Genomic DNA, 15,307 nt, shown 5'->3' on the forward strand with positions numbered 1-15,307 from the left:
ATCTCCATTATATTTCATAATAGATGTACAGTTCTCAAGATTAACAGGTATTATCTTCCCTTATAGGGAGGTAGACAGTTTGCCCAAGTTGAGTGACAAGTTTGTTTGTTTTGTTTCCCTGTCTACCTTTTTATGTCTCTCTTGAGACCTGTGTTTGAAGATTGAATTTTCTATTAAGTACTGGCCATTTTGTCAAGAAGATACAGAAATCCCTTACTTCTCTGAATGACCATCTACTTGCCTGAAATGTTATGCTGAACTTTGCTGGGTTGTTGATCCTTGGTTGTAGTTCCAGCTCCTTTGCCTTATGGAATATTGGATTCCAATACCTTCAATCTTTTAATGTAGAAGCTGCAAGATCCTGTGTGATCTTGACGTATCTCCTCAATATTTGAATGATTTCTTTCTTGCTATCTGTAGTATTTTCTCCTTCACTTGATAGTTCTAGAATGTGGCAACGATATTTCTTGGTGTTTATTATTTGTGGTCCCTTTCTGGAGGTGAATGGTGAATTCTTTCAATGACTATTTTGCCCTCTGGAGCTAGCACTTTTGAGCAGTTTTCCTTGATCATTTTCTGGAAAATATTGTCCAGACTCTCTTTTTTTCATCATGGCTTTCTGGCAGGCCAAGAATTCTTAAATTTTCTCTCCTGAATCTATTTTCCAGGTGAGTTGTTTTTCCAATTAAATATTTTGCGTTTTCTTCTATGTTTTCATTCTTCAGATTTTGTTTGACTGATTCTTGCTGTCTCATAGAGTCATTAGTTTCTACTTGCCCAAATCTAATTTTTGCAAATTGTTTTCTTCACTCAACTTTTCCCTCTTCTTTTCCGCCTGTCCAATTATTCCTTTTAAGGAATTATTTTCTCTGGTTAGTTTTTGAACTTCTTTTTCCATTTGCCCAATTTTCCCACTTAGGTTTTGTACTTCCTTTTCCATTTGTTCAATTATCCTTTTTAAAGAGCTGTTCTCCTCCCTGAATTCTTTTACTGTACTTTAAAAATCATTGTCCAGTTTCTCTTCTATTTCCCTCTTCAGCTGTTCCAGGAGACCCTTTTGTGCTTGTGAGTAATCCATAGTCCCTTTTGAAGTTTCAGATGGGATTACAGTCTGAAATTACTACTGACCTCTTTGGTATTTGTATTTTAGTCTTTGTCCCCATAGAAAGATTCTATGGTTTTTTGCCCTTCATTTTCCTTTTGCTTGCTCATGATGATGATTGTGTGTTGTGGCTTCTGGTTCTTTCAGTTAGAAGCTGCAAAAATTGGTGTTGAGCTGACTGGTGTGAAAAAGCTAAGGGCAGGTGTCTTTTTATCTTTTTGTTTTATGTTTCCCTGATCAGCCCTGGGGCTAGCTTGTCAAGTGTGGGGGAGAGGCTGTCTGGTCACGGGAAATCTCCTCAGTTGAGCTGAGCCAAAAGGAAGCTCAGTGATTGGTGATCCCAGTTGCCCTATTGTCTTCCTGTTTCCCCTGGAGCACGAGGCACACTTGGGTAACAGTGGGAGTTTCCATTGCCCTGGGTCCCCTCTCCTTCACCTCTGTCACAGTAAGAGGAATCACCCTTAACTATTTTCATTGCCTCAGGTGTTATGAGACTATTTGTTTCCTTGGCTATCCCCAGTGATCCAGGATTTTTCTAGGGAAATATTTTAAGATCCTTTTCAGGTCAACAAGGAGGGAGGAGAGAGTATTTACTGATCACTCTGCCATCCTGGCTCCCGGAAGTTCAAGTAGGTGACTTACAGATGTTTAATCTGCAGACTGAAATTATCAGGAGCTGCTGGGGCTGATATCTGGGGCTCTGTGGCTGTCACTAGCTCGATACTGCTCTCTTGCCCTGGGCTGCTGCTGCACCATTCCACCTGCTGTTGTATCAGGCCTCCCTGGAGTCCTCCTGATCTACTGTGCTGAAAATGCTGCACTATGGGCTTACCCCTGTGAAACAGATTCTTCCCATTGATCTTCCAGTCTGTGCTGGGCTATGAATCTGCCACAGTCTGTCTCCTATTGGATTCTGCACTTCCAAAGTTTGGTCAGATTCTCTTCTTAGAGGTATCTGAAGGAGCTTGTTTAAGAGCTTAGGTGAGTCTTTGCTCTCACTCCACCATCTTGGCTCCCCCCAACTTTTGCATCTCCTTTTTCATCTCTCCAATTGTTCCTTTTAAGGAGTTATTTTCTCCAATTAGGTTTTGTACTTCCTTCTCCATTTGTTCAATTGTCCTTTTAAATTCTTCTGTGATTTCTTTTTTCATATTTTTAAATTCATTTGTCAGTTTTTCCTCTATTTCTCTAATTTGGGTTTTAAAATCCTTCCTGAGCTCTTCCAAGAAGTCTCTTTGTTCTTCCGACCAGTTTATAGTTCTTTCTGAAGTTTCAGATGGGAGTACAGTCTCAGCTAACCTCTTTGGTATTTATGTTTTGTTCCTTGTCCACTTAGAATAATTCTATGGTATTTTATTTTCTTCTTTGCTTCCTACTCGTGATAACAACCTTTTCCCTTGCTTTTAATGTAGATCTCTGCATCTCTGGCCCAGGGATCTCTGTCCCACGGTTCTTGTGCCTAAAAGTTGGGACTTTGTGTGTTTTCGCCTCTGGTTCTTTCAATGAGAAGTTTCCTTGCTGCAGCTTACCTGTTGTTGAACTGGGTGGCCTTCAGAAGCTGAGGCCAGGTGAGGTGTTTTTGAGTTTCCCTGCAGTTACTCTGGAGCTAGCTCGTTAAATGTGGAGAAGGGTGGTCTAGATGCCTGAGGTCTCCTCTGCTAAGCTAGAGTATAAGCAAGCTAAATGGTTGCTGATTCTGTCTGTGCTACTCTATTCATATTCCTCTGGGCTATTGATGGGCACCTGGGTTCCTGTTCTTAGCAGTTGCTGTCTTCACTCTCCTGGGGTTTGGGATATTCTCCTGGGTTGTTGACATGGGGCTGTCTAGGACAGCTCTTATCCTGTATACCCTAACTCTAACCATAACCCCAACCCTATATATATTAAATATTTTTTCTTAATAAAATTTTCAATTAAAAAAGAATTCAAATTTAAGAAAGGTGAAATTAAAAGCCCCAAATAGATTGTATTATTTTTAACTAGATGTAAACCTTTGTCTGCACTATTGTAGTACATTAGTAGATAGAAGCATCAATACCAATCAATAACTCCTTCTATGAGCACACTCAAAGCTAGAGTCATTTTGGTCAGGTGTAGCTGCAGAGAAGAACTTGATCCCCATAATGAATTCCACTGTAATAAAAATTATTCCTTTTCCTCATCCACACCCCAACCCCAATCTTACCACAAAAATGCATTCTACTTCCATGTATTTGGCTTCAGTCTTCAGATCATCCCAAGTGAATATGTTATCCTTCATTTCATTTCTAGCTGCCCTAGAGGTGATATTTGGCAGCAATTTGTAAAAGTATCACTTGCGTTATTTGAGATGTCTCCAATTCAGCAGAATTTTTGTTAATTTGCCACTTTGCTAGACCTACACGTGAACACTGATTTGACAGTGAACTATCTCACTTTAAATCAACTAGGATTAATTAGTTTACCAAGGCCTCATTTTACGATCTGTAAAATGATCTGACTACCATGCAAAGCAGTAACACAAAGCAATCTGGTAATATAGCCCCTGAAGTCTGACCCTCTGATGAAATTTTATTAATGTGATATTAGGCAAGTATGAAGGTGCCAGAAATACAGATGTATCTCAATTCTGAGAACTACATATGTGATATTGCCTCAAGATTGAGAAGTTTGATGATGATGTGAAATAAGAATTTTTTTTTCTTGTTTCATAAAAATAAAATTCTGAAATGAATCCAGCTTCAAAATGATGAATAAGACAGAGCCACCAAAGAATCTCATTCCAAATTCTTCAAAATAAAGTTCTTACTTACTAAAATCTATGTACCAGATGATACAGAATACTGTTAGATAAAAACTATATGTATTCTTGCTAATACCAATTCTTCTACATCCAAACTTTTTTCCAAGATTCCCTAGTATTTCTAGAAGACCAGCAACATGTTCCATGAAACACTCACAAATGGAGCTTTCCACCGAAAAAGCAGTGTCATAGAGCATGTTTTCTAGATTCTAACAAAAGATAAAAGGTCACTAATAGACAACTCTTAGAAAAGCAGTTCTCAGTTCAAAATTTAAATAAATAAGCAAATAAATGAATGGATAGATGAATAGATAAATAAATAAATAAATAAATAAATTCATATTAAAATTGCATGATCCCTTACCTTTTGGAAAGTTTAGCTTAGAAGATAGAGCTTTTACAGTTACATTTCTTAACGAAATGTTAAGAGAAAGCATATTTAATTGCTTTCAAAAATTAAGTAGCAATAAAATCAGCATAGTTGAATCTTTTCATTAGTAAACTAGGATTGAGATAATCTTCCTTGTTGAATTGATGCTTCTACCCACTGTTTGGATCAACTTGAACAAGACACTTTATCTTTTGGGGGCCTCAGTTTCTGTCACTGTTTAAAAAACTGATTGTGAAGGAATTAAATACCGTCTAAGATCTCAGCAGCCTTGAGTATATGATCCTTTTATTTCTACATGATCTCTACTGTTCACTTAATCTCAAACATCCATGATTTCCTGTCCCTGAACAAGTATTGGAATATATGTTCTTTACATACTCCTGTTGTTTCTTCTCTAACTTTGATGTAAGGTTTTTACTCCTTCACTTTGTTTATGCTTGGTGTAACACCAATCACAGCCGCACAACGTGAAGGTGTTTGAGGGTATATGTAGAATTACCTGCATGAATTCAAGGAACAGCTTTCTAGGGTGAAGAAAAAGCAAGATTTGATTAATTTTAGCAAAGTATTGAAAAGAATTCCAAAGTACTCCTAGGAAAAAAGGTAGAGAGGATAATACAGTTAGCTGCTTGAGAAATTTGTTGATAGCTTGAACCAAAGATTAGTATTTTATGACTTAATGTCAACAAATAAGGTTGAGTTATCCAAGAATCCATACATGAGCCTTTTCTATTTTAACATGCTTATCAATGACTTGGATAAAGATATGAATAGCATTCCTATCAAATTTGGGGATGACACAAAATTGTAAGTGATCACTGAAACCCCAGAACGTGGAGTCCTAGATTTTAAAAGGTAAGAAGAAACTTAAAGGACTGGAAAGCTAAGATGAAATTCCGCAATAATAAAATGGAAAGTTTCACTCATAGGTTCAAGTAGTCAAATTAACATTAACAAGATAGGGGAAGCCTGGCTAGAAATGGTTAGAATTAAAAAGATGTGTGCCTATGTGTGTGTGTGTGTGTGTGTGTGTGTGTGTTTATTTTTAGAAGATTACAAAATTAATGGGTCATAAGGTTTATTGGCAGGTGGAAAATTTAATGTGACTTTTGACTTCTTTGGGTTTCACAATTCACGATTAGTAAGGTAGTATTTTTCTGTGCTGTTCAGAACACTGGTTTCACTTCAAGGTATGACAGTTTAGAAAAGGACATTGAAAAACTGGATAATATAGTAGAAGGAAGTTAGAATGAAGGCCTTTCAGGGCATACCTTATAAAGTTTTGTTAAGTGAATTGAGAGCATACTGGACAAGAGAAAAATTACTGAGGACGTGATATTAGAATTCAAGTATTTGAAGAATTGTCTGGTAGTAGAGGAATTAGATATGTTATTCTTTGTCTCGAGGTTAATACATGAAATTTTCAAGAAATAAATTTATTCTTTTTTTAAAATTTATTTATTTAACTTTTAAAAATTCATTTTCACAAAACTTTGGGTTACAAATTTTCTCCCCTTTTATCCCCTCCTCCCCCAAACACCAAGCATTCTAATTGCCCCTATGACCAATCTGCTCTCTCTTCTATCATCCCTCTCTGCCCTCGTCTCCATCTTCTCTTTTGTCCTGTAGGGCCAGATAGCTTTCTATACCCCTTTACCTGTATTTCTTATTTCCTAGTGGCAAGAACATTACTCGACAGTTGATCCTAACACTTTGAGTTCCAACTTCTTTACCTCCCTCCCTCTCCACCCCTTCCCTTTGGAAGGCAAGCATTCAATATAGGCCAAATCTGTGTAGTTTTGCAAATGACTTCCATAATAGTTGTGTTGTATAGGACTAACTATATTTCCCTCCATCCTATCCTGTCCCCAATTACTTCTATTCTCTTTTGATCCTATCCCTCCCCATGAGTGTCGACCTCGAATTGCACTCTCCTCCCCATGTCCTCCCTTCTATCACCCCCCCACCCTGCTTATCCCCTTATCCCCAACTTTCCTGTATTGTAATATAGGTTTTCATACCAAAATGAGTGCGCATTTTATTCTTTCCTTTAGTGGAATGTGATGAGAGTAGACTTCATGTTTTTCTCTCACCTCCCCTCTTTATCCCTCCACTAATAAGTCTTTTGCTTGCCTCTTTTATGACAGATAATTTGCCCCATTCCATTTCTCCCTTTCTCCTCCCAATATATTTCTCTCTCACTGCTTGATTTCATTATTTTTTAAGATATAATCCCATCCTCTTCAATTCACTCTGTGCACTCTGTCTCTATGTATGTGTGCGTGTGTCCATGTGTGTGTGTATAATCCCACCCAGGACCCAGATACTGAAATGTTTCAAGAGTTACAAATACTGTCTTTCCATGTAGGAATGTAAACAGTTCAACTTTAGTAAGTCCCTTATGACTTCTCTTTGCTGTTCACCTTTACATGGTTCTCTTCATTCTTGTGTTAGAAAGTCAAATTTTCTTTCCAGCTCTGGTCTTTTCATCAGGAAAATTTGAAAATCCTCTATTTCACTGAAAGACCAATTTTTCCCCCTGAAGTATTATACTCAGTTTTGCTGGGTAGTTGATTCTTGTTTTTAGTCCTAGTTCCTTTAACTTCTGGAATATCCTATTCCATGCCCTTCGATCCCTTAATGTAGAGGCTGCTAGATCTTGTGTTATTCTGATTGTATTTCCACCATACTTGAATTGTTTCTTTCTAGCTGCTTGCAATATTTTCTCCTTGACCTGGGAACTCTGGAATTTGGCCACAATGTTCCTAGGAGTTTCTCTTTTTGGATCTCTTTCAGGCGGTGTTCTGTGGATTCCTTGAATATTTATTTTGCCCTCTGGTTCTAGAATCTCAGGGCAGTTTTCCTTGATAATTTCATGAAAGATGATGTCTAGGCTCGTCTTTTGATCATGGCTTTCAGGTAGTCCCATAATTTTTTTTTATTAATTTTTAACATTTATTTTCACACAATTTTGGGTTACAAATTTTCTCCCCTTTTATCCCTTCCCCCCCCAAACCCGAGCTTTCTAATTGCCCCTGTGACCTATCTTCTCTCTCCTCTATCCTCCCTCCCTGCCCTTGTCTCTGTCTTCTCTTTTGTCCTGTAAGACCAGATAGCTTTCTTGACCCCTTAACCTGTACTTCTTGTTACCCAGTGGTAAGAACATTACATTTGGTCCTAACACTTTGAGTTCCAGCCTCCTTAGTTCCCTCCCTCTCCACCCCTTCCCCTTGAAAGACAGGCAATTCAATATAGGTCATATCTGTTTAGTTTTGCAAATGATTTCCATACTAGTTGTGTTGTATAGGACTAACTATATTTCCCTCCATCCTATCCTGTCCCCCTTTACTTCTATTTTCTTATGGTCCTTTCTCTCCCCATGAGTGTCGACCTCGTATTGCATTCTCCTCCCCATGCCCTCTCCTCCATCCTCCCCCCCACCCTGCTTGTGCCCCTGCCCCACACTCTCCTGTATTATGAGATAGGTTTTCCTATCAAAATGAGTGTGCATTATATTCTTTCCTTTAGTGGAATGTGATGAGAGTAGACCTCATGTTTTTCTCTTGCCTCCCCTCTTTATCCCACCACTAATAAGTCTTTTGCTTGCCTCTTTTATGAGAGATAATTTGCCCCGTATAACTTCTCCCTTTCTCCTCCCAATATTTCTCTTTCACTGCTTGATTTCATTTTTTTTTAATATATGATCCCATCCTCTTCAATTCACTCTGTGCACTCTGTCTCTATGTATGTGTGCGTGTGTGCATGTGTGTGTGTGTGTACTCCCACCCAGTGCCCAGATACTGAAATGTTTCAAGAGTTATAAATATTGTCTTTCCATGTAGGAATGTAAACAGCTCAACTTTAGTAAGTCCCTTATGATTTCTCTTTGCTGTTCGCCTTTTCATGGTTCTCTTCATTCTTGTGTTAGAAAGTCAAATTTTCTTTCCAGCTCTGGTCTTTTCATCAGGAAAATTTGAAAGTCTTCCATTTTTTCTCCTGAAGTATTATACTCAGTTTTGCTGGGTAGGTGATTCTTGTCTTCAGTCCTAGTTCCTTTGACTTCTGGAATATCCTATTCCATTCCCTTCTATCCCTCAATGTAGAGGGTGCCAGATCTTGTGCTATCCTGATTGTATTTCCGCAATACTTGAATTGTTTCTTTCTAGCTGCTTGCAATATTTTCTCTTTCACCTGGGAATTTTGGAATTTGGCCACAATGCTCCTAGGAGTTTCTCTTTTTGGATCTCTTTCATGCGGTGTTCTGTGGATTCTTGAATATTTATTTTGCCTTCTGGTTCTAGAATCTCAGGGCAGTTTTCCTTGATAATTTCGTAGAGGATGATGTCTAGGCTCTTCTTTTGATCATGGTTTTCAGGTAGTCCCAGAATTTTTACATTGTCTCTCCTGATTCTATTTTCGAGGTCAGTTGTTTTTCCAGTAAGATATTTCACATTATCTTCCATTTTTCGAATCTGCGCTGTATGTTCTGAGATATCTGTCTTTCTCGAAAAGTCCTTAGCATCCATCCGTACCATTCCAGTTTTGAAAGATCTATTTTCTTCAGTGAGCTTTTGAATCTCCTTTTCCATTTGGTTAATTCTGCTTTTGAAGGCATTCTTCTCCTCATTGGCCCCTTGCACCTCCCTTGCCAGCTGAGTTAGGCTAGTTTTCAAGGTGTTATTTTCTTCAGCATTTTTTTGGGTCTCCTTTAGCAGGGAGCTGATCTGCTCTTCATGCTTTGACTTCATGTCTCTCATTTCTCTTCCCAGCTTTTCCTCAACCTCTCTTACTTGATTTTCAAAATTCTTTTTGAGCTCTTCCATGGCCCAAGCCCATTGGGTGGGCTGGGACACAGAAGCCTTGATTTCTGTGTCTTTGCCTGATGGTAAGCATTGTTCTTCCTCATCAGAAAGGATGGGGGGAAATGCCTGTTCACCGAGAAAGTAACCTTCTATAGTCTTATTTCTTTTCCCTTTTCTGGGCATTTTCCCAGCCAGTGACTTGACCTCTGAATATTCTCCTCACACCCACCTCGCCTCCTGATCCTCCAAGCCAGTGCTTGGGGTCTGAGATTCAAATGCTGCTTCCAGCCTCAGGGCTTTGGGTGGGGGCAAGGCTGTTATTTAGTGTGAGATTAAGTTCAGATGCTCAGGTGGGGTCAGGGCCTCCTCTCAGGCTCAGTTCCCTCAGGGAGTTTATGCACAGACCTTCTACAATGGATCCAGGCTCCTGCCTGCTTGGGGAGCCCAGGTCTGCCGCCGCCCCTCAGCTTCTGTCTCCCGAGGGGGCCCAAGCCATGGGGGCACCCCACTCCCCCCTCGACCCGCCAAAGAGATTCTCTCACCGACCCCCATCACCTGTGGGTGGAGGGACTTGTGCGGCCACTGGAGATCCCGTCCCTGAAGCCTGCTCGGATCTGTATCTCTCAGTGCCGCGACCGCGGCCACAGCAGGTCTGGGCTAGGCTCTGCGTCTGCAGCGCGACGGACCTTTTGTGAGAGGTTTGCAGGTCTCTCTGTGGGTGGAGGGACCCACGTGGCCGCTGGAGATCCTATCCCTGAAGCCCACTCAGATCTTTTCCCTTTAGTGCCGCAGCAGCAGCAGGGCTGTACTCAGCTCCCAGTCCCGGCGCCCAGTCCGCAGCGCGAAGGACCTTTTGCAAGAGGTTTGCAGGTCTCTTGGGAACAGAAATCTCCCTCACTCCAATGTTCTGTGGCCTCTGGGTGCAGAATTCTCTGTGAGTTACTTCTTTGTAATTGTTCTATGGGTTGTGGGTTCAGGGCTATGTGTATGTGCGTCTTTCTACTCCGCCATCTTGGCTCTGCCGCCAATAAATTTATTCTTAAAGGTAAAAAAAAACTGATGATAATTAGAGTTGCTGGAAATTATAGTGTGTTGCTCTAGATTATGTTAAGTTATTTCCTACTTGAAATCTTAGACAAAATCTGAAAGACCACTTGGAAATATAAAAGAGTATTTTTTTTTCCTTCTGAAATGAGTTTAATTAGATGGCCTCTGGAGCACTTTCCAACTCTTAAATTTCATAATTCTGAGATTCTGTGCCTCATTTTTATCCTCTTATCAAATGATCACATGGACAATAATAATTTTGTCTACTTAGCATCAACCAAAATTATGCTGATGTTTCAATATCCAAGAAGGATGACAATTTGGCCTACAGCACATTAAGAAAATGTGAAGGAGAAAGCTGAACTTATTGAAATCAGTCAAGCTCATCAAATAAATTAAGAATTATGAAATCCATGAAAATGTTGCAAATAGAAAATCTGCCTTAGGAGGAAAAGGTAATAAATATAATAATACTCAACACTGAATGACAAGTGCATTAGAAAATTGCATTCTCCTTGCGTATTGGAGTTTGAGCAAAACGATAACATTCAACTTATGGGGAAATAGGTTTTGTTATCTGAGAGTTCCTCTAATGAAGCTGGACTAAGTAGAAATGCTACATCACTGTTTTCCCTCCAGAAGTTTACTTTCACACTGTCAGTGAAAACCAGTGTACATTCAGATGTTTTTACCCCAAAAAAGAAATAACCTATAACGTTCCTGAGAGTACAGTTTTAGAAACAAGGTAAAAATTTCCCTCTATTGCAGTTTCTTTTTTAAAAATTATATTTTCCATTTACATGTAAAACAATTTTAACATCCCTTTTTGTTTTCAAATTTTGAGAAGGCAAGCAATTTACTAAGATCATATATATATATATATATATATATATATATATATATATATATATATATATATATATATATATATATATATATATATATATATATATATATATATATGTAATAATGCAAAAGGCATTTCCATGTAAGTCATTTTGTGAAAGAAAATGAAACAAGAAAGAAAAAGAAAGTAAAGTAAAAGTATATTTAATTTACCTTCAGATTCTACCAATTCTTTCTCTGGAGATGGACCACATCTTCCATCAGAAGTCCTACAGAATTGTCTTGTATCATTGTATTGCTGAGAATAGCTAAGTTCTTCATAGTAGATCATATTCTCCTGGTTATGTTCGATTCACTTTGCATCAGTTCATGTAAGTCTTTCCTTATTTTTCTGAGAGCATCCTGTTCATTTTGTCTTAATGCACAGTACTATTCAATCACAATCATATATGAATGAATTTGTTCAGGAATTACTTAGTTGATAGACATCCCCTCAGTTTCCAATTTTTTGCCACCACTAAAAGATCTGCTACAAATATTTTTATAGACTTAGGTCCTTTATCTTTTTTTTAATCTCTGTGGAGTACAGTAGCATTTATTGGTCAAAGGGTATGCATGGTTTTATAGCCCTTATGGCACAGTTCGAAATTGGTCTCCAGAAGTTTTGAATTAGTATACAACTTCACCAATAGCACATTAGTGTTTGAATTTTTCCATATCTCCTCCAACATTTGTTATTTTCCTCTTTTGTAACATTAGCTAATCTCACAGGAGGGAGATAGTAGTGCAGAGCTGTTTTAAAGTGTGTGTATTTCATAAATGGTGATTTAGAGCATTTTTATGTAACTACGGATATCTTTCATTACTTGGTCTGAAAACTGCCTGTTCATATCTTTGACCATTTATCAGCTGAGGGATGGCTCTTATTTCTCCAAATTTGACTCAATTTTCTATATTTGAGAAATGAAGTCCTTATCAGAGAAACTCACCGCATTTTTTCACAGTAATGATTATTATGTATTTCCCTCCATTCTTTTGCCCTGTCCATTCTCAAAAGTTTTTGCTTCTGACTTTTACTTCACCCAAACTGCATTCCCTTCTATCACCCCTCCATTTTTTCCCTTCCTCTCCTACTTTCTTGTATTATATGACAGATTTCTCCTCAGAACTGACTACCTATTATTCCCTTTTTGAAGAACTGCTGCCACCTGCCAGATGTGGCCTCTATGGCTGCTGCCTGAGACCAGAGCTATAGGAAAGCCCTTTACCCTTCTCCCTTCTCAGCCAGATGAAAAAACCCTCTCACTGATTTTGGCGCCTGTGGGTTGAAGGATCTGTGAACTGCTGCTACTGTGACTGGAGATTCTGCCCCCAAGCCCTGTTCATATCCTCCTCTCAGAGCTGAGCCCCCACCTCGTGGCCAAGTCTGGGCTGGACTCTGCTCCATGTCCCGTGAGACAAACGTTTCTTGTTGTCCTTTTAAGTCACCCTGAGCTGGAAATCTCTTCCACTTTGTTGTTCTGTGGCTTCTGCTTCTCTAGAATTGTTGAGTCTTTCTTTACAGGTATGTTATGGGATATGGGGGGAAAGTTAGCATATATGTGTCTTCCTACTCCACCATCTTGGCTGTGCCCCCTCAACCCACAAATGCAAAGGACTACAAAGAAGATCTGGGTCACAGTGTTGGGTGGCAACCTTGTGGAGAATAAGAATGCTGGCAGAGTTTGTGGCAGTGGTGGGGAATGAATGCTCCTCATAGTTCCAAGGCAGAAAAAAGTGCTTATGGTCACTCACAGACCAGACCACAGACCAGAAGAGGAGGAAACATCTCTTTTGATCATATCACCTTGGAAGAACTTAACATTTACAGGTCCTTAGAAATATCTCTGAAAATAGCTGCACAAAACTCCTGAAGCTTGGGACAGTACATCCTCTACCATGGAAGCAGAGTGACACCTTAATAAAGAGCTAAAAAGTCAAGTAATTGGCTGGGAAAATGAGCAAAACAAATAAGGCTATGGAATCTTACTTTGGTGACAAAGAGGATCAAAACATGCAACCAAAATAAGACACAAAGTCAAAGCTCCTACATCCAAAGCGTCCAAGATAAATTTGAATTTGTCCCAGGTCATGGAAGAGTTTAAAAAGAATTTTGAAAGTCAAGTAAGAGAAGTATAGGAAAAATGGGAAAAGAAATGAAAGTGAAGAAGAAAATCATGAAAAAAAGACTCAATAGGTTGCCAGAGGGACTCCCCAAAAATGCTGAAGAAAATAACACCTTAAAAATAGACTAACTGAAATTAATGTCAAAAGAGGTTCAAAAAGCCAATGACGAGAAGAAAGCCTAAGCAAACAGAGTTGGACCAATGGAAAAGGAGGTCCAGAAGTCACTGAAAATAATAATTCCTTAAAAATTAGAATGGAGCAAATGAAGGTTATGAAATCTCTGAGAAATCAAGAAATTATAAAACAAAAAATTAAAAATAAAACAATTGTAGATAATGTAAAATATTTCATTGGAAAACCAATAGATACAAAACAGACCCAGAAGAGATAATTTTAAAATTATTGGACTACCTGAAAGCCATAATTAAAAGGTAGAGCCTAGACATCATCTTTCAAGAACTTATCAAGGAAAACTGCCCTGATATTCTAGAACCAAGACATGCAAAGAATCAACTGATCACCTCTTGAAAGGGATCCAAAAAGTAAATCTCCTAGGAATATTGTAGCCAAATTCTAGAGTTCCCAGGTCAAGGAGAAAATATTTCAAACAGCCAGAAATAAACAATTCAAGTACTGCAGAAACATAATCAGTATAACACAAGATTTAGTAGCTTTTATATTAAGGAATTTGGTGGTTTGGAATATGATATTCCACAGGTCAAAGGAGATAAAATTAAATCCAAGAATTATCTACCTAGGAAAACTGAGTATAATACTTCAAGGGAAAAATGGTTATTCCATGCAATAGAGGACTTTCAAGCATTCCTATTCGAAAGAGCAGAGCCGAATAGAAAAATTGACTTTCAAGCAAAAGACTCAGGAGAAGCATGAAAAAGTAAAGAGGATAAAGAAATCATAAGGGACTTATTAAAGTTGAACTGTTTACATTCCTGCATGGAAAGATGATATTTGTAACGCATGACATCATTCTCAGTATTACAGTAGATGGAGGAAATATACATACATACATGTGTATGTGTCTGCATGCATATATACATATGTGTGTGTTCAACTCACAGAGTGAGCAGAATATGAAGGGAAGATATCTAAAAAATAAAATTAAGGTGTGTGTGAGAGAAGAGTGTACTGAGAGATGGATGAGGGGAGAGGTAAAATGGGGTAAATTATCTCATATCAAAGAAGTAACAAAAAACTTTTACAGTCAACGGAGGTAAAGGGAGGTGAGAGGGAATGAAAGAATCTTACTCTCAACGGATTTGACTTAAGGAGGGAATAACATGGACATTGAATTTTGTATGAAAATCTATCTTACCGTATAAGAAAGTAAGGAGGAAGGAGATAAGAGGAAGAAGAGTAATAGAAGGGAGGATACATGGGCAATGGGGTAATCAGAAGAAAACACTTTTGAGGAGGGTCAGGGTCAAATGAAAAAATAGAATAAATGGGGGGGGTGTGGCAGGAAGGAAGGAAATATAGTTAGTCTTTCAGAACATGACTATTATGGAAGTATTTTCTATGACTACACATGTATAACCTATAATGAATTGTTTGCTTTTTCAATGAGGGTGGGTGGAGAGAGAAGAAGGGAGAGAATGTGGAACTCAAAGTTTTGAAAGTGATTATTAAAAATTGTTTTTACTTGCAATTGGAAAATAAGGTACACAGGCAATTGGAGTATAGAAATCTAACTCACCCTACAGGAAATCAGAGGGGAGGGGGATAAAAGAAGGGAGAAGAGCATGATAGAAGGGAGGACAGATTGGAGTAAAGGGTAATCAGAATGCACAATGTCTTGGGGTGTAGGGATGGGAGAGATGGGAAGTAATTTTGGAAAGCAAGATCTTGTGGAAGAAAATGTTGAAAACTAAAAATAAATTAATTAATATTTCATTGAATTTTCATTTATCACCCTGAAGGATTATAATCAGTTTTTTCTGGGTAGATGATTATCAGTTATAATCTTAAATCCTTTACCCTCCAGAACATCATATTGCAAGCCCTCCAATCCTTTAGACAGAAGCTGCTAAATGTTGAGTTATTCCGATTCTGCCTCCACAGGATTTGAATTGTTTCTTTTAGCTGTGTAAAGTATTTTCTCCTTTACCTGGAAGGTCTGGAATTTGACAATAATGTTCTTGGGACTTTAATCT

Source organism: Notamacropus eugenii, chromosome 3, assembly GCF_028372415.1.
Source record: "Notamacropus eugenii isolate mMacEug1 chromosome 3, mMacEug1.pri_v2, whole genome shotgun sequence".
Taxonomy (NCBI): Eukaryota; Metazoa; Chordata; class Mammalia; order Diprotodontia; family Macropodidae; genus Notamacropus; species Notamacropus eugenii.